Source organism: Dreissena polymorpha, chromosome 12 (genome assembly GCF_020536995.1).
Source record: "Dreissena polymorpha isolate Duluth1 chromosome 12, UMN_Dpol_1.0, whole genome shotgun sequence".
In the NCBI taxonomy this organism is placed as follows: Eukaryota; Metazoa; Mollusca; class Bivalvia; order Myida; family Dreissenidae; genus Dreissena; species Dreissena polymorpha.
In genome coordinates this window covers 23,641,987-23,656,263 of record NC_068366.1, presented here as the reverse complement: position 1 = coordinate 23,656,263, position 14,277 = coordinate 23,641,987, and the positions used below count along the sequence as shown (strand labels likewise).

The following is a 14,277-nucleotide window of genomic DNA, read 5'->3' as shown; positions in this document are numbered from 1 at the left end:
ACTGGCAATCGCTTTGTTTTCCCTTGGAAACCAAACACCTTTTTCAAGATTTGAATTCACGTATTTTGTTCAAACTACCTTTATGTAAACCAACTTATGTACCTATTTTTTGCATAAAATATAATAGAAAGAGTGTATTTTAAGCACTGAAAAGTTATGCCGATGTGTCATCCATATATTATTGGTTGAAAACAATATACAAAATATAAGTAATGTTGTTATACACGTATAATCATCGCTGACTTTGACAGCATTATCATTATATAAATACACTAATAATTAAATATGAACCAAAGCAAACACTTATCAAACACGTAGTTTAATATTATTTTAAATCACTTACATTATAGTATATATATACTTACTGGGGAGTGCACATGTGGATCAATTGTTAGACCCTTGTCGGAACCAACTTAAAAATAATATGTACCAACAGGAAAATTATAACAGTGTGACTCAATACTGAATATACAGCACCAAATCGAACAAGATCAATTTCGCATGCATGTCAAAACACTTAATTACATTCCAGATGGCAGATAACATGGTTAACATAATGATTAATCACTTAAAACAACCGACATTATAGCATCATATCGCAAAGTGTATAAACATGATTAATTATTAGCTTTGTTCATGCATTTACATATCACATATAAATATATGTTTCAAATATGTTTTGTTCTAGGTAATCTACAGCTTGTTCAAGTGTGTGTATATGAAGATTATTCGAAAAAACAAGTAAATAGCTTGTGTTAGAATGCATAAAAGAGGTCAGTCGCAAACGCGATAAATTGTTTTAACAATATCTTAGTCTGGGAAATGGGTATGTTAATTGATCTTTAACCATAAACGAGACAAAACAATAACTAAATCTGGCATCTTAGTAATTTTCATCGTCGTTGAATTATAAACTTCAATTAAAAACATGGGAAAAATGCATAACTCCTCGCGAATTTTTGTAGATCAATCAATTTTGATATGAAAAACATATAAACATACCAATTATATACACAAAGCAAATATGTGAATTGATAGTTAATGTGAATATCTACACGCAAAACAAATGCACAAAATCTGTGTAGGAAATTATTGTAATATTTAACAACTATTTAATCAATTCTAGTGCGATATTTACGCACTAATTTACATTTTGGTAAATTTTTACTTTAAAATAACTATTAAGTACTTAACTGCAAGTCAGACACCTGTCATTCAAAACAAATTTTGTAAAATTGACAAAATATTCATTTGTATTCTTCATATTGTAGCAGTAGTTAAGCAGTAGTTTTTTTATGTTATTTACATTTATCTTATTACATCTAAAAGTGTTTGTTTGTTGTGCTTGAACAAAATGTTTGTTTCCATTTATCCGACTGAATTTTTTTGTGCCTTCTCTGAATGTTTAGCCTTCTAGATTGATATGTTATCATGTTTGCTATATTCATTCATATTCACCAAGTTTAGGGTAAAAATAACTTGAATAGTGAGTAACTCGTAGAAACTCGTAATAGAAAGTACAAAGAAACACTCTTTGGCCGAACTATATACCAATCCTAATTTGTTCGGCGATATGATTACGAACAAATATCGTTTTTGACTGAACCGTATTAATAAAACATTCAAATACAATGAGCACACATATATCGTTTTCGAAAAGAGTATTGAACAAGAAACACAAAAAAATGTGGCAACTTCATCCTTTAACGTATTCTCCTAAACGTGCATTATATGTGTAATATTTTTTTAAGTTAAAAGTCCCCGTCGCTTTTTTGTTTGAATTAAATTTCTGCAAAAGTCTTTGACATTTTTCCAACTTCGGTAGTGAAGGTCATTCTCACTTTCAATACATGCAAGTATTTCTTTCTTCCCTGGTGATTTACCCATTATCAAAAAACGATCAAAGTGTCTGTGAACAGCTCCTTTTTCGTTTTCACTCCATTGCTTTTTGGCTGCTTGTTTTGTTCTCCTGGTATTTGAAGTACCCTTTTCTGTACATGGATAATAAAACACCATATGACGTTGGTAACTGCCACGTGTAAGATATTCATATTAAATATATATACTTCAGTACATTTTTTTATAGCAAAATTACGACAAAAGCGTCCAGGTACTTACGGCATCTGATAATGACATCGATGTCACACGACAAATTTGGAAACATTATTTTGCCTAATGAATCAAACATTTACTTTTTTAAAGATTGGCTGAATACACCGACGTAGCATGTCATAACATATACCAGGTTGTTCCAAACATGTTATCAAAGTTCGAAAAAGTATACAATGAATATTTTTTACAGATACTAATAAGACAAAATGTATGCACGGTTAAATGAAAGGTATTGAACTTCTCTGGACAAATGTGTTGGAAGAAAAAAGAACTGATGAACGGACTGTGGTTCACGGTAAATCCTGTATGTATTGTGCGGTGGTGGGTATAAAATGAACTATCTTTTCTTACCCATGTCAGAATGTATCGTATAGCAAATATCGAGTAGACGCTATTGTTTTTTTGTCGTTAAGATAAAATATCAACCAATGTCCATTCTAAATTCTTTGTGTATATGAAGATTTTGAAAGACAAGTAGTTCATAGTCACTACAACTGGTAAGCAATATTTTATTCTTTTAAAATTCGCATAACGTGTGCTTTAACATGTTGATATAATGATCATTGACGTACGTGTTATGTTAAGCACAAATACCAATTAGCATCACCCGGAATAAATATTGGCACAATATAATTTAAGGTAAAATTACGCCCATTTCACTGAAGACTAAACCAAACCAGAAAATTCGCCTTAGTAGCTTCGACATAGTGAAATATTACAAACCGTCTCATCGACTTCTTCCGTGTGTACGGATGTTGTTTGTCCTGGTTCCTGGCTGTCTGTAGATCTAGTAGTCATTGTGTTGCCTATTCAAAACAACAATAAAAAATGGTATAACACATAATTTAGTCAGAGTTTAAAAGTTCGTTATTCATGAAACCATTTAGTACAACACATTGGCATTAATTCCTTGTACAACAATTACAATAATTTCATGATGTTCATAATATGTATTTAGGCATGTGTAGTAATAACAAAATCACTGTGAAACATACCCATTTTTGTTCCGTACATTTCTGAAAATGCAAAAAAACAAATACACATTATCAGACAGAACGCATTTCAAGTAGAGCTTGACGATGTTCAATGATAAACCATTTTAATTCACGGCTAAAAGGTATTTAACCAGAAAATACGCGTTAGTAAGGCGAAATTACGCCCATTTCACTGAAGACAAAACCAACCAGAAAATACGCCTTAGTAGCTTCGACCTTGCGAAATATTACAAACCGTCTCATTGACTTCTTCCGTGTGCATGGATGTTGTTTGTCCTGGTTCCTGGCTGTCTGTAGATCTAGTAGTCATTGTGTTGCCTATTCAAAACAACAATAAAAATTGGTATTACACATAATCTAGTCAGTGTTAGAAAGTTCGTTAATTATGAAACCATTAAGTACAACGCATTTGTATTAATGCATGTGTAGTAATAACAAATCACTGTGAAACATACCCATTTTTTGCTCCGTGCATTTCTGACAATTCAAATAACAAATACACATTATCAGACAGACCGCATTTAAGTAGCGCTTGACGACGTTCAATGATTAAACATTTTAATTCACGGCAAAAAGATAGTTGAATATCTGTATTTAAAATGAATAACTCATGAATGAACATGAATGTTATCATAAAACTGATTGGATATATTTATAAAAATAATAAGTCAAAAGACATTTAAAGCTAATTTAAAATGTGATTAATATCAGTGATAAATCCATCAAAGATGACATCTTTACAATAGAATGTACCTTTCTCCATGGAAGTGTTGGTACTCCATAATCATATCAGAGTTCCTCGCCAATTGCAATGTCTCTGTCGGCGAAAGTGCATAGATGGGGAGTTTGGTTGACTTCAACTATTTTCATTACACAACTTTGTTTTGCGTCTCCATTTTCGGCATCATTTATCATTCGAACCTCATGAAATATATCGTTGGTTGCGTCAATGCTGAATAAGACATTTAAATAAACACTTCTGGTGCTTTAAACTAAAATAACGCGCATGCCATATTTAATTATTATGGTGAAAAAACTTAAGATAATTCTTCTTCTAATGGCGTGATTTAAACGTTTGATGTGCAAAGTAAAGATAATTTGTAGTTACCAGCAAGATTTGTCTCTGTATTTAAAAAAGTAAATGAAGCTGCCTTGACCCTCCTTTTCATATTCCATTTCTAATTGCCGTGCATGTTTTACTCGTGTAATCAGATCCCCTTTGTATTCGAGAAGAAAGTCTCCTTTTTTAAAAGGCTTAGTGGCAAAGACTCCTTCGCCTGAAATATTTATATATGTAGACATTTTATATTAATAATCATTTTGGTCATATAATTGAAGGCTAGATATAGGCGCCAATAGTGTTTTATTCATAAATAATCAATACATGTTTATGCTTCTTCCATACTTCTGCCCAGTATTAAGCAACCCAATAGTCCATGTTTGTTTTGTTCTTTTTAAAGGAAAGGGGCTACGATGTTCTTTAATAATTTCTAAACGACTTTAAACATAACCATATACAAAAATATTTGTACCTATGACATCATTGACGGTTTTTACTTCAAAACCTGGTGGATCAACGTAATTCAGGCAGTACGTTCTTGCGAGACCAAGGGGACTTGAACCCTTTTGGCTACTAAATGTTAAAATGGAAATGTCGATGAGAAAGCAAACAAGAGCCGTCTGAAGATAGCGCGCTCGACTATTCAAGTGCTTGACAGTATAAAGTAAGTCACCATGGGGAAATTGTTCATATTCAATAAGGTCAAGGTACTTTAGTCATATTCTAACTGGAAGAGGACCATAATTGAAACATATTGATCCTATGTCAATGTCATGTAACTTGTGAATATGTTACTATGTCGCAATAAATAAGTTTGAACCAAACATATTGATCGCTTATGTTTTAAAGAAGTGGTACATTATAGACGATTCTGAGTTCAGGTTTCCACAAAACATATGTATTGAACATTTGTAAAGACATAAAACAAACTAATAAGATTGTATTTCAAGTTTGATAGCAATAGCTTGGGTTGGATGGTTGGACGGTCTTAAGTAAAAAAAAATTGCTTTTTTTAACATGTTAAAAAAATAAGGAAAACAAAAACATTTTTAGGGGGGGGGGGGGATTTCTAGGGTGTTGCGTGTGGGATGGTTTGGGTGAAGTCCATTGTGATATATCAGGTAAGTGTTGTTTTGTCAATGTATGAATCAAATATGATCCTAAATAAAGAAGTCATGGCAATTTAATCAAAATTTATTAATTTCACCTTCAGATTCAAGGTCAAAGGTCAAGGTAAAATTCAACTTGTCAGGTGCAGTACCCTCATGATAGTAAGAAAGTATTTGAAGTTTGAAAGCCATAGCCTTGATACTTTAGAAGTAAAGTCGATGTAAACACAAAATTTAACAAAATATTCAAAGTTACTAAGTGGAAAAAGGGCCATAATTCTTACAAAATGTTGTTTACAGTAGTCTGCTCTTGTGTATAGATTGGGGTCATGTTGGTAAAGAAGTATGCAAAATATGAAAGCAATATGTCAAGGGACAAAGAAAATATTTAAGGTTGTACGCACACTTTAACACAGAATTATTAATAATATGCATATTCTAAGAGAAAAAAGGGGCCATAATTCTTACAAAATGCTTTTAACAGTTGTCTGCTATTGTTTATAGATTGGGGTCATGTTGGAAAAGAAGTGTGCAAAATATGAAACCTTATTTCAAGGGACAAAGAAAATATTTGAGGTGGTAAGCAAACTTTAATAAAGATTTATCAATAATATGCATATTCTAAGTGGAAAAGGGGTCATAATGCTTACAAAATGCTTGTTACAGTTGTCTGCTCTTATTTATCGATTGGGGTTATGTTGGTAAAGAAGTATGCAAAATATAAAAGCAATATGTCAAGGGACATAGAAAGTATTTGCGGTGGTACGTAAACTTTAACAAAGATTTATAAATAATATGCATATTTTAAGTTGAAAAAGGGGCCATAATTCTTACAAAATGCTTCTTACAGTTGTCTGCTCTTGTTAATAGATTGGGGTCAAGTTGGTAAAGTAGTATGCTAAATATAAAAGCAATATGTCAAGGGACATGGACAATATTTGAGGTGGTACGCAAACCAAAACATTCCAACGCTCACGCTAACGCTCACGCTAACGCCGACGCCGGGGTGAGTAGGATAGCTCCACTATATATATATATATATATATATATATATATATATATATATATATATATATATATATATATATATATATATAACGAAAAACTGCCTAGAGCTCTACTTTGTTTAACGTATATTTATAAAATATATTCGTGAAATATGTACCGTAAAACAAGCTTTGTAATAAAATGATATTTATATAAATCGATCATTAGAATTCGTCTTCCAGTATTACTTTAACGTTTACATAAAAACGCTTTTTACTAGTAATTGAAAGATGTAAACTTAATTAAAAAACTTACCTTAGTTAAATGCGTTTGTTTGCTCGAAACTCCATTTTTCCAACTTACTTTCACTAAATGATATAAATACCGAGTGTATGAATTTTAAACAGCGCAACCGGGGAACTGTTATAAGCCTGGATACACACTCGATTGTAATTTGGTCAAGATTTGTGTATATTTTGTGCATGCCACAAACCCGCTAATCGGGGAAGGCGTTGGATTTCTAATTTAAATTGACAGTTTGGTATTTCATACACGTAGATTAGAGATTTTCGCCTAAAACCAACCGGGGAATTCCCCGGTTGGTAGGTGTTCCCCGGTTTGTTGGTGTGTATTCATACGATTTTCCCCGGTTGGTAGGTTTTACAAACTCACACACACACACACACACACACACACACACACACACACACACACACACACACACACACACACACACACACACACACACACACACACACACACACACACACACACACACACACACACACACACACACACACACACACACACACACACACACACACACACACACACACACAAACACACACACACACACACAGAGAAATACGTGTACATACAGTCTAGCGTTCTATTTGAGAATCTTTACGAGCGAACCCCGGCCACGCGCCACACATGTTGCGTCTGCATAGCTGACTGATTGGTGTAGGGCGGGGTTAACCGAAGGTTAGAATAATTGACATGACGCCTTATCAGTGATCGCTCCGCCCACTTAATCACGTGGCTCAGCGGGAAGAAAACCTAGACAAGCTAACACCAAAATGGCTTCTTTGCCTATAGACTGCATATAGATTTACGCGATATTCCGGATGATTTTATGGACTTGTTTAACACCATATTACACTTGTAAAGGGGTTGATGCCATTTAGTTATTCTGCAAATGAAAAAAATATACGATTGAAGAGAACATCAGCTATTTATAACGGGTAAATCGGTATATTAAACACGCTCTCAAACGCTTGCGCGCTTACCGAAATCGAACCCGTTATTACGTGAAATGGTGGTATTTGCAATAAATTAACACTTCACCGGTATTTACCCGTGTTATTAACAAAATTATTACCGAAACATTCCCCCCTACCCGTGTATTTGACACGAAATAGCGCTTTATCACTGGGAATTCGGTGAAGTTTTACGCGCTTTCTGACGCCGGGTGGGTACCTCAATCCCACATGTTATTGCGTATAAAAGTGATATTAATCATATTAAACATTGCTTATGGGACATTTATCCATCACTATAATTTAAAGCGCAAAACAACACAGTAAGTTTGGACACTGTCTGATATAAAATTAGCGTTGTACGAAATGGAATACGGTCAGGCTATTATAAATTAATAAGGCTACCAATATCAGACGCTCGCGCAGGTACCGACTTCCCCGAAGTTACCGCATTTATTGGTTAACTAATATCAGTAATAATAACTCTTTTACAATAGAATTTATCGATACGTCTTTATAAAAATAATAACAAATGGTTTTCACTTGTTTCTGACACACACAGAAACGCGATTTTTAACGGGGATTTCGTAAAGTTACACGAATTGGGTACCAAAATTCTCAATTATTTTACATGCACACGTGACATAATACATACTTAATAATGCTTAATTATTGCTTATATGACATTTCAAGTTTGTGAAATAAATTAATGTTCTATAAAGGGGATCTCGGTAATTCTTGAAGCTTCCACTCGATATTGCCAAGACCGCATTGCCGAGTTGGAAATGGTATAAATGTAATTAATCTAACTTATCTTTCTGGATACCAAATGTCAGAGTTGCATTAACCCTTTTTACACCGTTTTTGCCATATTTCATATCCGTTTTTTAATCCGAACAAAATAAACGAAACTCGTTTAAAAAAATGAGATCTAGGCATTCGAGCTCCTAGTGTTGATTAAAAGCGTTTATTGGTGACACCACATGAGTGCAAATGTGTAGATACCGTTAATAAGATAATATATCACATGTCACCTTCAAATAACATGTATGATGTCAATTAAGTGCATAACTATCAGAGTAATACAACACAGCACAAATTAGGCTTCATGCTGGGTTTTATTTCTCTTTAAGTAATGCAGATGAACCTCGCTTCTGACCTAGTAACTGATAAAATTATTTAAAAAAAAAGTGAAATATTATGTGATAATCAGATCGATAATATAAACTATTTAAATCTGCTAGTATATCCGATAAAAATATATTATAATTGTCTTTGACAGTGTTGACGTTCAGTTGTTCGTGGTGACGACCGCATGTATTTATACATCTCTTACACTTCTCAAGATCTCTTTTCGGCTTTGGAAACGATATAAATTAACTGTCACCAACTAATCTTTCATGATATCGAATGTCCGAGTAACATAATCCCCATTGACACCGTTTAACCATTTTTAATCGTTTTTTAAAGAGGAAAACAAAAGAAACTCGTTGGAATAAAAGTGAACCTAAACATGTAGCTTGTCTAGAAAATGGCGGACAGGTCGTTGCTAACGAGTGCGCCCGATTAATCGATCGCTGATTGGTGGATCCATTCTAGTGGGCGGAGCGATCATAGATAAGGCGTCATGTCAATTATGACTGACGGCTGGACATTTCAGGTGTTAACAACACTATTCGAAGCTTTTCAATATCGAAAGCTCATTAAGGAATCGATAAATCCAATCGCCTGTTTAACACAGACTGTAAACTGAATATTGTAAACAAACCCTTTTGTTTGGATTTAAATAAACTGTATCGTGCGGATACGTTGATATTATTGCAGGATAAGATACTACTAGCGTATAATACTGAGTGATATAACAAACCGCACATGGTTTACTTTAAATCATGTAACTAATAAAAAAATGCAAGAAAGGTCGACTGATGCTAACGACGCTTTGACCCGCTAAGGACAGCATGCACTAATATATCGATAATGTACCTTTGATGCGTTTTGGTTGTGTACAGAACTGTGAGCTGGAAAGATCAGTAGAACTGAGATCAATTTCTTTGATAACGCTCATTTAATATGTTAAGAGGAAATAGAAAATAGATGTACACGGGAATGTTAACATTTCGTCGACGTTTCACTGTGGGCCTTTCAAAAATTAATGTTGCGGTAGAACCTAGTGGAGAAAAATGTAATAAATCATGTCTTCGAATTCAAAAATCCAATTGTTAAAAGAGGCAACCTACAAAAAGATAACGAGCACGGAAGACGTTTCGGCTTTGCGACAATGACTCGAGAAATGTGAACGCGCCGCTCTGTTGTCGTGGGTGGATGAACATGGATACGACACGCTTCACTACACCATTCTCGCAAACAATGTCGAAGCGGAGGGCATGTGTTCGCACTCGGTCTTTTCAAAGCCCCTCACGAACCGAAGCTTCATTCTTACCTCCACGTTGCAGCGAATCTGGGTAACAGGTCGATAACGGCAATGCTCTTGAAAGAACGACCCGGCGATTTTCCGACAAAAAAGACAAAATTTAAATGGCTTAAACCTCCCACTGTACCGTTTGTATCCGTCAATGGAACAAGCAGCGTTACGTCATTAGACGTGGCGGCTGAGTGTGGTCACGTAGGATGCGTTAAAACCATACTGGACTTCTCTTCCGTGAAAACACGCTTTGGAATGGACGCTAATAATTACCTTTCCGGTGCGTGTTCGTGCAATTCCCCAAGCGCCCTGAGGCTACTTCTAAAGCAGAATCCGGCAACCGATAAAGTTAAGGACGCCGTCGGTACGGCCTTGAAACTAGCCAATGCCGAGTGTTTGGACGTGCTACTCAGCTGCCGGCCCAATCTATCCACTCTGTTTAGTGGCATGAATCTGTACCACGTGCTTTACTCCTATAGCATGTCATTTAAGAAAGAATGGTACGAGTCGCTACTGACTGTCTCATCCTAGTTACTGAAACATCTCCAAAATCCGCTGTCAACTATTCCGTTTAGAACGTACCCCCTCTATAGTCTTATAAGTCATGTACCCGCCTCCAACTTCGGCTAATCTTCGACATATATGACCACGTGTATGGTCGTTCTCCTAAACGCTAGAGTGGATCCCAACTTTAACGAAGTCGAGTTCGAAACTAAATACGAAGCATTATACATTCAAACAGCCTTTGGTAGATCGGCATTCCCTTCCTCACTGCACTGTCTGTATGGAAATATCCGCAATTTGAAACGTCACTTTGACGAAGAGACTACGTCCGTTAGTCGTTTTGTTACCAAAGTGACCGAAACTTTGCTTAGACACGGAGCGGAGCCAAATGTCATTGGTCCGATAGAAGACACGCGTTTACATGGAAACGCTTTACACGCATTTATGAAAATTTGCATTTCCCTCGGATTGGATGAACGCAGTATAACGGCTTTCCGACTTCTTATTCAGAATGGCTCCGACCCTAACGTTGAAACGAACGGGATATTCCCGCTGAATACCTTTGTTGAAGAAATACTAGTGAACTGTGACAAATTTGATAAACTTTCTAAACACGACGAGGTGGCAGTTACTGAGTACGTATAAGAGGTTCTGGCGACGTTATTGGATAGCATGTCACAGAGGTCGATTTTTAGATCATCGAAATACCTGATTGATGGCAAACCTTCTAACGCCGTTCAGCGGAAGTTGTATAAGATGTGCAGAGGTGAAATGACAAAGCGTTCGTTGTGTGTGGACGGACTGAAAAAAATGTGTCGACTGCAGATTTTGGCTACTTGTAAGTGGCGATCTACTCTGGTTGTCAAGTTGCCCATTCTTGTAGCATTGAAGAAGTATATCAACAATATAACATTACCCTGATATTGATTGGGAATGAAAAATACGTTGTATCTTTGTAAATTGTTTTTGTTCGCGTACGATTTCATCAATCAGCTGCTTTTTATTTAGCGTCCTGTAAATTATTTTGACTTTTTATAATCCCGCTTAGTAGAAAAGAGGAGTGGGGGACAAGTTCGAATTTTATACGTTAAAAGAAAACAATCATTGCACATTGAATGTTACATGTTAGATATAATCTTATAGTGCATCATTGTTAAGTTTCTTTTCTCGCTACGTTTTCTTTAAATGTTAACGTAAACTATCGAAACATTCAAAATTATGCCATCGCTTCGCATTATGTAACAAACGTTAAAATATATATTTCTTAATTAATGCTAAAAATGACACTTTAATGAAACGGACTTTCTGGAATAATATAAGTTCGTAGCGTTATTGGTCCCATTTATTGTTAAACGGGTGTTATTTGTTTTTTTTATTCTATGAACAAGACCTTGTAAGATCACTCGCCTTTTTAATTAAAAAGATCGTACGAATAGACTTTGTAATAATTCATTTAATTTATTGGCTGATATTTGGTGAACACTTGAACATAAAATATTGATTGCAATAAAAATGGAATTTAAGTATTTTTTTGTAGGTTGAAAACTGACCCCACAAATAGTTCAACATTTGATGTTGATCAAGGTGTATATACGGGAGATTTTTTTACAAGTAGTGAACACGTGAATCAGGATACTATCGATTATAAATCACGGTTAAACTGTTAATAGTTATGAGTTTATCTGATATTTGGACGGTTAGATAATTGGGGGTTTCTAGGGACCGAAAATTCTGTGGTCCGCGATCCATCTAACTACGGCTGCATAGCTGTGTGATATGAATGTCTTTATTTATGTCAATAGCACGACTGAGTCTCTCTTTCCCAAGACTAAGTTATTCATTCCAACAGCATATGTCTATTATAATATACGAATACAGGGACTTGTTCACTGATTGTCGAGATGAAAAATTTCCTACTCTTTGTCACAGACTAAAAAAAGAATGTTGAACTTGATAAAGTGATAAACTTATAAAGCATTACATAGCGAAACTATTTAATAATCTGGAGAGTTTTGTTTTTTTTATTTTATTTTGTGACAATAAGTGGACCTAATGTAACAACTGGGTTCCCAAGAGGATCATGCAGTAGCTATTTAATCCATACGTCAGTGGTTCAAGCCCAGGTTGGGTAAAATGTATTGTTTTATACACTCGACAGTTTCTGGCAAATAAAAATAGCTTATTAAAATGGGATAAATATGAGCCTTTGTGGTTTAAAATACATTTTGATTTCAAACTGTCGAAATATGAACGGCAGGCGGATTTTGCTTTGCGTTTTATGCTAATGCAAATAGTGATACCTCTGACGGACATGAGGGGTAATCCGAGTCCGGAAGAGAATTGATGGCGCAAAATTTCTTTATGTCTAAACATGCAAACACATAACTGAAAAAGCTCACTAAATGTTTTCATTTTAAAACGTCCATTGTTTTATTTTGTTCCGTCGTCTTTGCATTTTATTATAATAAGATGCTTGGTCAGTGGTGATAATAAATTTTACGACATGCACCACCCATTTCTATATTTTAAAATCATATTTTAAAAATAAAATCTGTACACTCTCTTAACCCATTTTATGCGTTTTCTGGGATTTTAAATGGTACAGCACCAGACTTTTTCGGTATTGCCGTTTTACCAGAAATTCACGGTCCTCAATATCCTTTCAAATTTTGACAATATTTTCCATCTGTGTTCCCGAGTAAATACATTCTAGTATTTCATCGTCTAATATTAGAACTGTGTTTAAAAAACTGGTCGTATTTCTTTAAACAATGTTCGTTAAAGCACAATTATTTCAAATTTTATTAAATGTACATAGTAACTTTATTATAACAAATGCATGACTAAGTGTATCGCAACGCTGGTTTATATTATTCAATTTTTTACATTTACAAAACATTGACCATACCGGAAATGAGCACTTGTATACTCTTAAACAATATGGGATTTGCATCTCTTAGAAACATGACGACAAAACGACAAATTATTGTGCTTCGTGGAAATGTAGCTTAAATCTATGTATATCTCTCGTGACTCATCATATAAAGGATTGAAACTATTAAATATCACATAAAAGAAAAAGAATACCATCCAATAATATATCCAACTAAGTGGTTAAGGATGCGTTGTCATTTGAAATATGCATTATAAAAACCACGTTAACTCACCATCGAACAACGTGCTCGGTGTGAGCTTTTTGAGTCGTCCATCGCACTGTAAGCTCATCATTCCGAAGTTGGTGGAGTGGTTTTCATGAGCCTCGGGAATGTCCCTCCGGGGACCCTTTTAAAGTTGTTGAATCTTTATCGGTCCACTCCAAATGTAGGTTATTAGAGCTAAAAGTACATTGTTCATGAAGGAAACTTTTGTCCCACGACAACACGAGGTTCAGAGGCTTAATAATTGGTTTGTAACATCCTACAGTAGACATCTACATTGTTCTCGAAAACATTCTCCTTGGATTTAACATTGTCCATCAACAAGGGTCACAATGTATATAAACGTATACATGTATATGTCAAATTAACTTAAAAACTCCATCGCTTGGATGTTTGGTATATGACATCATACATCATTAAGTTTGTTCAAAATAATTATCCACCCGTTGTCAAAACATGCCACGCCCTCTTTTTTAGATAGACATAAGACGCATATTTATCAAATTCTTCGTTGAATCCAAAAGACCTAAAGCTTTGATATTAAGTAATGTACATCAGGTAATGGTTCTTTACAAAGATTGTTCAAATTCTGCCCCTGTTTATTACTGACCGTGCCCCATGACAGAGATTTAGGATCTTGGACCATTTTGCTTCGCTTTTAAGTTTCAGTG

General features: G+C 34.8%; 1 long non-coding RNA gene across 1 annotated transcript; it reads right to left on the bottom strand.

The window, feature by feature from the left end:
• Positions 1-973: 973 nt before the first annotated feature.
• Positions 974-4,377, bottom strand: LOC127853764 (uncharacterized). Its single transcript, XR_008036741.1, has 6 exons — positions 4,216-4,377; positions 3,861-4,059; positions 3,343-3,425; positions 3,108-3,128; positions 2,836-2,918; positions 974-1,991 (listed from the first exon to the last, which is right to left on the bottom strand). It is a non-coding gene; the product is annotated as an uncharacterized LOC127853764 (long non-coding RNA).
• Positions 4,378-14,277: the final 9,900 nt, after the last annotated feature.